This window comes from Thermobia domestica, chromosome 3 (assembly GCF_964235325.1).
Source record: "Thermobia domestica chromosome 3, izTheDome1.hap1.1, whole genome shotgun sequence".
NCBI lineage: Eukaryota > Metazoa > Arthropoda > Insecta > Zygentoma > Lepismatidae > Thermobia > Thermobia domestica.
In genome coordinates this window covers 342,910,699-342,924,291 of record NC_137456.1, presented here as the reverse complement: position 1 = coordinate 342,924,291, position 13,593 = coordinate 342,910,699, and the positions used below count along the sequence as shown (strand labels likewise).

The window sequence follows — 13,593 nt, the reverse complement described above, 5'->3', positions numbered from 1 at the left end:
TAAAACTTGAAATAATATAATGCAGTCGATCATTTATCAATGATGTAAAACTGTGTGTGTCGTTAAAAAGGAATATAATATCACTAGAATATCATCCTTTTGTGTGATGTTTTAAAGGTACCAGGAGCCATACTCGGTATCAGCTAAACACAATTTACGGAGCACAATGCAAGCAAAACATGCAGAAAGCGTTTGTAACTGCTATACTGATTATCGCAAACTAAAAAGCAAATTTTGCGTTGCATGGACGCAAACCGTTACGGAACGAGACCCTAAGAGTTCTTGTGAGCAGTAAAATTGTTGAATGACATTTTCAACTCAATTTAATATTAATGTAGTTCCCAATAAAATATTTGGAAGAGCTAGGAGGGGATTGGAGCCTATCCTTCTTCCTTTACAGACATCCATGCTAAAACAACTAAATTTGGCTTTGGAGAAGGCAAGATGAAAATTCAACATGCTAATTGAATTGTATCGAGCTGGCGTAGGGTAGTGGTTAGCTTTGCAATTGGAATATCCTATGTTCGAATTACAGTAATAGTGAAAGATTGCTATAATTTTATGATAAATATAGCCTACAAGCAGTAGCGTAGCCAGGATGTGTGTTTGGGGAGGGGGCAAGTGCTGTTATAGGTACATATAGAAAAATTACAAACAAAAAATATATAAATATAAAAATATATGAAAAAATTACAAACTTTAAAGTACCAAAGTACATTGTCGGACCTCTTTGGGGGGGGGCTGCCCCTCCGCCCCCCCTTCCCTACGCCACTGCCTACAAGTGTATATTTTTTTTATTTTATGAGTTAGATACTAGTGTTAAAATACTAGTATTTTTATGAAATATACTCCAGCAAGTAAATTATAACTATATAGCACAATATATATATATATATATATATATATATATATATATATATTAAATATAATGTTGTTAGAGGATATTTTTGTAAACATTAAGTCATAAGTGTGTGTGTGTTTTATTTTATTTATTTTTTTTACATTGTATTTGGTGATTTTTAGATCATAAAAGTCATAACCCTAACTAAAGTACAAATTGGTTTAAACAAGGACGCCGATCCTGGGGGCTGGGGGCCCGGCCCCACCAAAGCTCATGTGGGCCCCCCTATTGTATAAATATAAGTAAACTTACAATATTTCGCATAATTTGAATGCAATTTGTCTTAAAATCGTCATATATATATATGCCTTCTGCATCTGAATGCCCCCCCCCCCCCAAATTTACAGAGAAATCAGCGCCTTTGGGTTTAAAGTTCTCTTCCTACAGGAAACATTGTTACCGTAAACAGTAATAATGAGAGACTTGAACTTTTCGTTTTAACGATAACAAAAAGTTGTGGAAACCAATATAAATCTTACAAATACATTTAGAAACATCCAAGTTATTATTTTTTCTCCATTTGAATCGCGAAATAAAACGAATGTAGACAGTTTGTCAGAATAATACCGAATTTTACTTAATACCCAAATAAAACTTCTAAATGTTGATAGACTGCATTAAATTTTTAAAGGAACCTACATATACCCTACCTCCTGCCTACCTTTATCAAAAGGATGCCTTTCAAATTCAACAAATGAAACTTTGTCAAATTTGAGTGTTAGTGACAGAAAAACTTAATTGATATCTTGAAACATTCAGTTACGTTGCTAGTGCAGAAACTGGATATTCTTATAGAAAACAGGCCCAAATAAAGAAATATTTCAACTATTACATCATATACTCAATCCCCAGTCTATTCTACAAAACGGCTCATCACCAGATCCACTGAAAAGTGTAGGGAGATAGACGGTGCCATATTTACGAGCTCGGCGCCCGCAATAATTACATGTTTGTCCACCTCTTCATCCCTAACTTTAAAATACAACTTAATTAATACCACTCATTCTAGCTTTGGAACTTCTTGTATAAATTAAAAGACAAATTCTGACCAAAGCATATATTAACTAATAAATAATAGCGTTACAGTTTCGGCAAATTAACTTTGCCTTCATCAGACACATTATTAAATTTTGCGCTCTTGCCACGGGCCTAGTTGACCTAATGGGAAATGCGGCCCTGGAGATAGAGAGAATCCTTAATGTAAGCCTATATTTCTCTAAAAGACGTTGTAAATGGATCGGCTGAGAACAGCTTCGTGGAAATTCTATGTTACTTGAAATTGTATACAAAAATTTTGCTTCTTCGCTATTGAATTATTATTATTATTATTATTATTATTATTATTATTATTATTATTATTATTATTATTATTATTATTATTATTATTATTATTATTATTATTACCTGCCTCGAACGTAGATTGAAAGATTTCTCTGTGTACAGTAGTATGGTTAAGGCTAAGTATCTCAGAAGCACTAACAATTTTGTCCGTCGAGAACCGAAGACAAGAAGTATGAAGTAAAGCACATAAAAATGCGTTCATCTAAAAAAAAAAAAAAAAAAAAAAAAAGTAAAATTGTTATGTATGCTTATGAATGTTTCTTTATTGAGTTGTGGACAGGGGAGTATATATATATATATATATATATATATATATATATATATATATATATATATATATATATGTGTGTGTGTGTGTGTGTGTGTATTTCTAAGCGAACTGCACAAAATATTAAATCATATTCTGTGTAAGTAAAGTTTAAAGTGACTCCGCACGAAAGCGTTTATCCACATTTTCCTTGGAATTCATGTGATGGAGTTCATATCAATGTGTTGAGGTACTTGTGGTGATGTTTGATTAAACATAAGTTTAAAAAGTATTTTTAAGAGTACCGGAAAATTATTTCGTCGCGAAAAATAACATCGAATGCGTTTTTTTTAAAACGAATTTAAGTAGAGAATTAACGAAAAGTTCTGGTCAGTTGTTGTTTTATATAAGGTAACGTGAAAAATCAAAATACGTGACATTCACACCATGTCTACAAATATACATTAAATGAAAATTTTCATAATATCTTATAAATTGTTCTATGAATGGCTTTCCAGATTTACTTAATATGTTTGTGTGCATTGCAACTTATAAGAAGGTGTAAGAATCTGAGATAGGGAAGGCAAGAGAGTAGAACAGAGGATCAAGGTGCCGAAAGTGCAAGGAAGTTCGCAATTTCTTGAACTTAAAATACTTTTGGAATGTCATATCTGGAATTATAGTACGTATAATATGCACAGTGGTTCTTTTATGGATGATTACATAATAATAATCCTTACATGGTTATTGCTATCTTATTGCTTCAGTTGTGGGTGGATGCCTGCATAAGTAACTTCCTTGGACTTTAATTTGCTTTATAAAGTTGTAGATTTTACGCTTAAAACTTCCATTAATATATTGGAATATTTAGTCTGCACATAAGACAACCTACCTTCCAATAGTATCAATAAATCATGTTCGTGATAAATGTTTTATTTTGGAAATAGTGAAGAAAATTCGGTGCGAATCACGATAAGCTTTCAGTCCATGGATGTATCCCTGAAAAAAGAAGCAGGATTATTTTTTGTATTGTTAAACGATAAGAAAAGCAAAAAAGCGTTAAAGTCCTTACAAATTAGTGCCATGAACATCGTAAATAGTGTTTAAGTATATACCTTGATAATAATCGCAAACTGTGTTGACTACCCTTCATCACAAACATGATGTATGCTTTAATTTTCTCGCAATCATCTGTAGATCTGATCGTCAATGTCGATTGGTAACAAGGAAGTATTATGCGTTTCACTCACGCCGAGTGAGTTTTTCAACAGCTTCTATGCCTCAGGAAAAGAATAGGAATATGTGTCAAGACATTTCTTTGGTTCTGAAAGAATAACTATGCTTCCGCGGACCAAAAGGCGCCAGACCGTCCAATTAACAACTCCGCCTTCAAAATCAAAACGACGTTCATTTTATTTTGTGTTGGGAAAGCTATCAAAAATAACATTTGTGCAATAGAGGTGCAGTGAGAGTTTAACCTAAATTATTAGACGCTATTTTATATATATATATATATAGGCCTATATACAGCTTTGAAAATTTGTTGCACGTGTATATTATTTCTATGGATTGGAACAGTGGACGTCACATGTTATGTGATCGTCGTGTTATGTATATTAGAAAAACACAAAACAACCTATTAAATTCTGTCATTAAAAGTGATAATGAGCAACCATGGCAAAATCCAAGCAAAGACGAGTAAGCAGACTGTCTATTAACCCTTTTAAATTTTTGCTTTTTTTAAAGGTAAATTATAGACTTTCAGTCAAGTAACTACAGCATCATCCCTATTTATCCTAGGATCATAGTTCGTACCTCATTATCTTCATAATAGAACAGCCTTTCAAACGGTACCATTCACATTTTCCTACCATGTCCTTGATGCGGGAAATTTTGAGAGAAATCGGGATTTTTTAAAATTTTGAGCCCGTCTGGGGCCTCCTGTGTTAACGCATAGATCTCAAAATCAACTAAAAAATAGTAAAGGGTGTACGAAATTTCAAGCTTCTATCTTGAATACTAAGGATGGGAAAAGGTTTTCATTAATGAGCTCCACAATGCTCCAGATTACTCTAAAAGACCTGGATGTAATATAAAACTTTCCTTAGACATTCCTATGTATTCTAGAGTCATCGTTCGTACATCATTCTCTTCAGAATAGAACAGACTTTCAGAAGGTACCACTCACATGTCTCGATCATGTATCTGAAGCGGAAAATCGTGAGAAAAGGGATTTCAAGTTAAAAATATTCCTTTCTTTAACCATTTTGCCCCTCTGGACTACCCTGTTTTAACGCAGAAATCTGGAAAATACTAAGGAGTGCACTGAATGTGTGTGCAAAATAGGTGCAAGAGTAAGCCCGCCGAAAAATAACAAAAATAGGCATATTTTTAAGGTTATGATGTCATCACACCCTACGTCTTGACGCAGAAAAGCGTGAAATCATACATAACGTGTTCTACGATGTCTCCATGCTTAAAAAGAACGAAGTAAAAAGCTTTATTGGTACTGTTTTTAATGACTAATGAAGACACTACATTAGTACCTAAAAATAGGCACTGAAACTTAAAAGGGTTTTAAAAGAAGACGCATTTTCTACGGGCTGCAAATGACGGCATCATTATTGTGATTTATTATTGATAATTTTGTGATTTTGGTACGAGGATTTGTGTTGGACCGTCTGAATACTGTTTACTCCAGGTACTGAAAGAGTAAAACTAGTAATAAATTTACGATAAATTTGCATTATGTTCATACAAAACTCTCAATGCAGATTAGAAATTTATGAAACTTTTCATTGATAAATCAGTAACCGATCAAACACTGTTAATTTTGATTTCAAGGACTGATGTGTAGAAAGATTTCTCTATAGAAATTCTTTTCGGAAGTACGTCATAAATTAATTGGTAGTATAGTACTTCCGACTATTTATTTTTTATTGTTTCGTACTCGAAAGGAACAAAGAAGGAGAAGCAATCGACACAAAGTACTTCTAGTAACAATAATAAAAATTGATTATCGGTATATTATATGCATGATATATGTATGGGCACAAGGTCACAGTGAAACCGCACAGAATAAAAGAGCAGATCTAACTGCAGAAAGCGAAAAATTGAAAGTATCATGAGCATATAAGACATCGTATCTTTGTAATTTGCTTACAAGCTTTTGAGATATCGCTTTATGTTGTCACGCGTAGAACAATCATTAACTGTAAATGAGTGTTGATTTAGCCTATTTGTGGAAACAACTATGCTGTATTAAGTTAGTAAAGCATTATTTTTTTTAAAAAGTAGTAATTATACTTCAAGACAAATAAAAGTTATATGATTCATTAATTCAAGAATTTTAGTTCAAAATTAACGATGGATAGTTCCCTCATTGTAGTTTAATCATTATTTTACACTATTTAATGAAGATTGTGTTGAAGACCTATGTTAACTCAACTAATGTTGTTATAAATATCCAACATACTCGTAAGAGCCTTCACTACCCATCCAACTATTATTTATTTATTTATTTATTTGTTTTGTAAATAAATTTAATAATAAACAATGCGACAATAGTGGAAACTAATTATCAACAAATACTGTAAAAAGAACAAGTAGTTGTTTTCCAGATCATTCATATATTGCTGATATTCAAATACCCAATTTTCAAAGAACTTCCATATATTTCTGATATTCAAATACCCAATTTTCAAAGAACTTTCATATATTGCTGATATTCAAATACCCAATTTTCAAAGATCTTTTATATAGTGCTGATATTCAAATACCCAATTTTCAAATAACTTTCACATAGTGCTGATATTCAAATATCAAACAAATATGAAGTCACAAATGCACACTTAAATTTCCGGCCTATAAAACCTCAAAACAGTTGCCAATTCATATAATTGCATCTTGTATATATTATCTTATTCACTTTCTAAATTTTTATATCATTTATTCTTTTTAAGTTAACCATTATAAATATAAAAATATGTTATCGGGGAACATAAGGGCGATCTTAAGAAAAAAAATCAATAGTAACACCGCCTTAACAGTAATAGATAAATGGAAGACTATCGGGATAGTTGTAAGTGCGTTATTTTGAAACCAAGTTTGGTAAACTTTATGGTTTTGCTTTTAACATTGAGATATAAGAACGATTCTTACAATATTGAGTGACAGGACAAGACATTTTTTAGTTAGTTATGTACAGAAATGAATGATATTTTTTTAGTTAGTTATGTACAGAAATGAATGATAATTTTGTATTTCCTGTCATAAACATATTTTGAAATACTGGAATTCACTCAAACAGGTTATTAATTTCAGAGACAGTTCAGAAATGTAATTTTGTAAAATTACAGGATCACAATTTTTAACTTTCAATGTTCGATATAAATTATTAAATGGATACGACATTATCTAACAATTTACAATTTGTTTGTAATGGTTAGCTTTCTATGTAATATAAGAATTTTGGGGAGAGAAGGAAAAAGGTGAAAAAATTGACACTGTAATGTCTACGAAACAGGAGTAACGATGTTTGAGAAAGGAGATTAACGGTTACCACCATTTTATTATGATCACTTGGATATAAAAGCGACATTGTCAGCGGTTGATACATCCAATTGTAACCGTACGTTTGATGTAATGTTAAGGTGATTGAACCAATAAGTAAACTGGATTTGTCTTTTGCATAAAGACAGCAAAATTTATGTGAAACAACAACAACAACAACAACAACAACAAGAAAGGTCTGTAATTGAGAGATCTAATGTAGCTAGCTTCTACATTTCAATACAGTGTGACAGTATCTCTTTTTGCAAAATGTTTTATTTATTTTACTTTGTATGTTTATGTATAACCAATTGTCTACAAAATAATCTCTTTGATTTGATTCAATCGTATGTAAATATCTGCTTAATGTACACATCGTGTCAGCTACCATATTTTTTTTTAACAAACTGTGAACAAACTGATTATGCCATGACAGCTTATGTATGACGGTGTTAGAAAGGCTTGCAATGCAACATGTTTTGCGTTGCATATTAAGCTCCACGTGACTGGCGGTACTTGTAATGAATTGCGAATTACAATAATTTGTTTCTTTATACATTGATATCTTTTTACAAGGCACTTCAACTCCGTTCCTTCGTACGCAGATTTTGAGAAGATATTCCGGCAACTCGCATGCAAATTTCATTTTTATAGACACATTATGCGGGGTGTTTTGTGGTATTAAATAAAAATATGTTACGTAAGTGAGTGTGTGTGTGTGTGTGTAACATTAACTTTGCATTGAATTTTGAAAGAATATTGAGAAAATAAAGAATGATCTTAATTCTTAATATTTTAATATGCTACCTGTTCCAACAGTGCATTAGTAGCAGTAACATTACAAATTTAAAAACCGGATATTTTAACAGGCGTCTTGATTTCAATAGCCAAGTTTATGCTAACCCTGATTTAAAAGGTTAGGCCAGTAATGTGCGGATGATTTCTCTGCATAACTAACAAAAATATCAGGTGGATAATTTGCAGATGATTTTGCTGCATAACTAACGAAAATATTGAATAATTTGCGGATGATTTTGTTGTACAACTAACAAAATTACTAGATGAATAATTTGCAGGTAACTTTGCTGTATAATTAACGAAAATATAATATCAGTAATGTACGAATGATTTTGCAAACTAATGGAGTGACTGTTGCATTAAGTATATTTTGTTTCTTGGCAATTAGCAGATTGTTTCAAATAATCGATCTTGTTAAATTGTTTGTATATGTAAATGGAATAAAGTGTATAATAGGAAGTACATTAGACATCAGCTTCTCAAATCTTTGGTGAAGGTTGTGTATCGATTAAGTCATAATATGCACTTGGTGACAAACACCTGGTTATTCGTTGATCCTGATTTAAATATGTCAGCTAAAACAAATCTATTATGAATATCATATGATCTTACTATTCAAAATTACGAATTTAGAACATTCTAAATTTGAAATGGCATTGAAAATTCTAAAATCTTTAATAATAATAATAATAATAATAATAATAATAATAATAATAATAATAATAATAATAAATTTGTTTCAAAGGATTGTGGAGAACTGTAATAACTTTGTAATAATATAGTGTAAAGAGGAAAAGTGTCATCCAGAAACTGCAGTTAGGTCAAAATAGTATTCGACGAAGCGTACTTTCACAATTCTAAAACTGATTAGCTAATATGGACGGTGATTATGCTAAATTCCTTAATGTTTTGCATATCAAATTGAATTATGAAAATTTAAACTGAATTTTAGCTGCAAAACTCAAAGTATTTTTTTTTCAAAATTCCTTTGGATAAGAAAGAACTATTCTCAATCCATTTTCTTCTCTTTATTAAGATTTGAACCTTTTTGCACAAAATTTGTCTTCTGTGATTAAAATTGCGAACTAACGCATTTACAATGTCTTTTACTTAGCCAATAACAATAAAATACGAGTATAATTGAGATATATTGTCTACGTCATTGCGTTTGCTGTAGCTTGTGTGTAGTGCTTGGCATGCTAGATATCTATGTTTATTTAAGCATGGGTTTCTAATATGACGTGCCTTACTCTTAATCAGGCTAAAACAGTTACTTTTTAACGATAGCCTAGTTACAGCATTGGGATAAACATGGAAACCTCAGTTGTATATAATTGATTGTTCAGTGTATCATTAAACTAATTACATATATATAAATTAACAATTTGCAGTTGGTTTGATAGTGGTACAAATTTTGGTAGTAATATGAAGTTGATATGCATTGACTGGAGTATTTATTATCAAAAAATATGTAATTATCTTAGGTTGATGATTGTCTTAAATGCTCAGCGATTTAACTATAACCTTGTCTTAAATGCTCAGCGATTTAACTATAACCTATACTTAAAATATTTTACCGATGTATTCTATCTTTAACGTTTCCCTCCTTTACATTTCAGTAAATAGAATATTACCTATACCGTAATCTTGTGTAAAAAATCAGAACTTTCACGGAGAAACTTTATACGGTGATTGATCACATGATATATATAATCTCCTTAAATTCCCCTCTCCACACACTGTAAATATTCCCTTACATCTGTCCATTTAGTATGTTAGTTTTTCGTCTAAGATATGTGTATGTATAAAATTCACGTTTCTTCGGTATCACTATAAATTTTTAAGGGTTTAGTTACAAATTTCTGACAACTTTAAATGAATATTGGAAATAAATATATAATATTAATCATACTTCACAAAATTCGTGTATTTTCTACGTAATATTATCGTAGGTCCGGTAATAAACATTACATTCATTCATTAACAATTTTGTGGTTTAAATATTACAGTCGCAGCACTTTGACCAAGTCGACTATTGCACTGTTATGGTCCCAAAGTAGAAAAACTGTATTAAGTTATTTGCACTAAATAACTTGACTCACGGCCCAAGTCCCAATCAAAATGGCGCGGGCATAAACCCGAATCTGCCCACTAAATGATATATCGTTACAAAGTAAATAAGTTGAAGATAAACATTGATACATTATTTTAAAAAAATTAATACAAAAGAAAATGGATCTAAGATATCACTTGTATTAAATAAAATAATTGCACAAAATGGGAGTCCGAAACAATCCATGGTGCTCTCACGCCATCTTGTCTCGAATTGTCAATGATAAATCTGTAAAATTCATCTGATTTTTACATAATAACTAAGTTAAAGATGAATCATACACGAGAGTTATGTATATCTAAACATATTTCAATATCTTTGTCTTTTCGCATAAGGTATTACGTGAAATAGCTTGAGATTTAGTTTCACTTTTAAAATATTTTTATTTCTTTTTAATAGTACAAACTTATTTCCTACTGTGTTTTCTCTTTTAAAAGTTGATTGACTGTGAATATGGACAGCATTATCTCATTATACATATTTCAGTATTAAATAAAAATTTTAATATTTGAGTAATTTTGTATTTCAAGAAATCTTTATTGTAGTCTGTGCGGCGAAAAAAAAGACAGAAACTGTACGTGGTATCATTATAATAACAATTTGATGATACATATAATACAGTAGCATGGCATTCACAAAATACTATATATAATGCACACTATTACCATTCACAAAGGTTTTTTTTCCTACTTGCTGTTAATGTGTTATTTATTTGAAATCATGAATAATTCGTGTAATAATACACGTCAAAGTTATGTAACATAAAATTGGAAATGAGGTGTTTGATGTTTGTTTAAGCGATTTCGCTACAATTATGTTCTCAGCTTATTATGTTGTTATCTGTTAGAAATAGATATGTTGTAGCTATAAAACTGCGGTTTAGTCTTTTTTTAATGTTCCGCGCAAATGTAATTTATATATTTAACAATCTAGAAAACGCCGTTATTACCTGTTTAATATAAACTGTTTTAGCGCGTCTAAGAGTCGCTGAATGCTAAAACGCTCACCTCTGAAGCACAGGACCATGAGTTCAATCTCAAGCTAGGTAAGCAGATTTCCCTAACACTCGTATTAACATCAGTGCCGGACTAGCATAATTGGGACAACCTACATAGTGAACGAAAGTCATTGAGTGATTATTATTTTTTTGCTTCGTAATTTGGAGGTCTTGGTTCGAGACCCGCGTTCGACTATACTGACAGGTTGTTTCCAGGATCTTTTTTTGCCCCACCAGTTGAAAGTACGTTTAATATAGGCCCTGACTAACTATAATATTGTTTTTCATATTTTGTTTGCACTTTTCCTCATGTAAATTATCTTTAATAATTTTATATGGAACTAAGTTAAGTTAATAAAAAAATTACATGCTTGTATTTAGATGCGATTCATTTTTCACTGTTTCGACTTTGAATTGGTTTGGATTTTTAGTTTAGCGCCCTTTCAGCAGCGAGGCTATATGAAACGTGGACCCACAACTTAATGTGGGATCAGAATCATATGAGTTCCGGCAGGGAATCGAACCCGGGTCTACCACGCCAAAGGCGTATTCGTTTAGCGAGACATTTTGGTAAAGAAATGAATAGTATATGCAATAGGGTAATTTCAGACTTTGCTTTCAAGTCGAAAGCAGGGGAGAGGCAAGACTCTCATTGACATAGAGTTTCAGATTTTTCATTAATATATGGTTTTACTCAGTGGCGTACTCAGGGTGCTCACCCGGCTTGAGCCTTAGTGCAGTGATATTGAAAAGCTCACCCGGCTTGAACAGTGATATTGAAAATGAATAGTGCAGTGATATTGAAAATGAATACTGCTAACATGCGATGTGGGATCAGAATCATATGAGTTCCGGCAGGGAATCGAACCCGGGTCTACCACGCCAAAGGCGTATTCGTTTAGCGAGACATTTTGGTAAAGAAATGAATAGTATATGCAATAGGGTAATTTCAGACTTTGCTTTCAAGTCGAAAGCAGGGGAGAGGCAAGACTCTCATTGACATAGAGTTTCAGATTTTTCATTAATATATGGTTTTACTCAGTGGCGTACTCAGGGTGCTCACCCGGCTTGAGCCTTAGTGCAGTGATATTGAAAAGCTCACCCGGCTTGAACAGTGATATTGAAAATGAATAGTGCAGTGATATTGAAAATGAATACTGCTAACATGCGATATGTTCCATGTGTTATCCAGATGTTACGATGTTATTTCTTTATAACTTTTCACCATATAAAAGTATTGTACAGTCATGTTTTAAAAAAGCTTACTTCCCAGAAGCTCTACAGTTAACCATTCACACGATTTCAGCAAACTAGTTATATGCTGTATTCTTAACATTTTTCAGCTGTTTGTCTGCGTGTCAAAATTTACCATCTGTCGGTGAGCCGAATTCAGAAACTCCCAGGGTAAAAATTAAAAAAAAAAAAAAAAAAAAAAAAAACTCTTTTGCCAAGGTGAGCCTGTCCCTGCCCAATTTCGGCCACAAAATATAGCGATCTAGACCAGTGATGGACGAACATTTTTCAGAGAGGACCAAAGAAAAGAGACTAAGAGGGAGATTTATAAATTTAGCCTAAATGCCTCCCTTACCTACAAATCCCAAGAATATACCTAGAACACTGCAAGAATATTCCAATATACCCGGAATTTTCTAGGTATATCCCTGGGATTTGTGGATGGGGAGGCATTTAGGACATTTGTAAATACGGGCCTAAAACTTAAGGAAAGCCAATGTAAATTATTTAAAACAGCAATGGAACATTTTACAAAATTTTTCTAAGCCCTATTAATTCTAGAAGGTTCGAACTAGGATGCATTGATTCTCAGAATTGAAATTAAATGCGCATCTGTTAGTTTGTTTCTATTCTTATTTTATTAATCAGAATAAGAACCACGTCGCTGGCTGGATAGAAACTTTCAGGAAGGCCACATTTAGCCCGCGGGCCGTAGTTTGGCCATCACTGCTTTAGTCGATGGGGTACTTGCCCACCAAACTTAGTTCAGATCCGGCCAGTTAGAAAGAAATAAAGTACTGCATGCAAGACCAGTTGAGCAAAGACAAGCATTCCTTGGCCGAGCGGTATTTATTCCTTAGACCAGCGTTTCCCAACCTTTTTCAACTTGCGGCACACTTCATGGTAACTTGAATTCTCGCGGCACACATATTACTATTTGAAAATATAAAATACTGTAGTAATTTTTTCTGATTATTGACATCCTTCTCACAGAGAAGAAAGCTCGATCACTGGTTTTCCCTGTGGTAAATCATTATGCTTATTTTTCATTTTAATTTAAAAATAGAAAACAATTGTAATCAGATATAGGGCTGAAGTTGTTAAAAATACACTTTCTTTTTCGAAAACTGTATCCAACCTTTCATTAAGAAGGAGGATTACTAAATAACGAACGAGCAAACAACAACAACAAAAAAAAAAAAAAACTTTTTTACTTTTAAAACACAAATGTAGGTAATTCGTATGCGTTTACTTTGCCGGAAGGATTGAATAATATTTTAAAATTTCAAGTTACAAAATAGTCTGCAACAATAAAGAAGCAATAATGGTCATAACAATGATAAATACTTTTTCTTTCAAAATTAGAAATGTACAGAAAAATGTTCTACAGAAAAGTAACACAGTATGAAACT

At 32.1% G+C, this 13,593-nt stretch overlaps 1 protein-coding gene across 1 annotated transcript in view; it reads left to right on the top strand.

The window, feature by feature from the left end:
* Window positions 1-13,593, top strand: part of Sclp (leucine rich repeat containing protein 20 sclp) — a 123,726-nt gene that overhangs the window by 67,762 nt on the left and 42,371 nt on the right. The gene's annotated exons all lie outside the window — the stretch shown is intronic.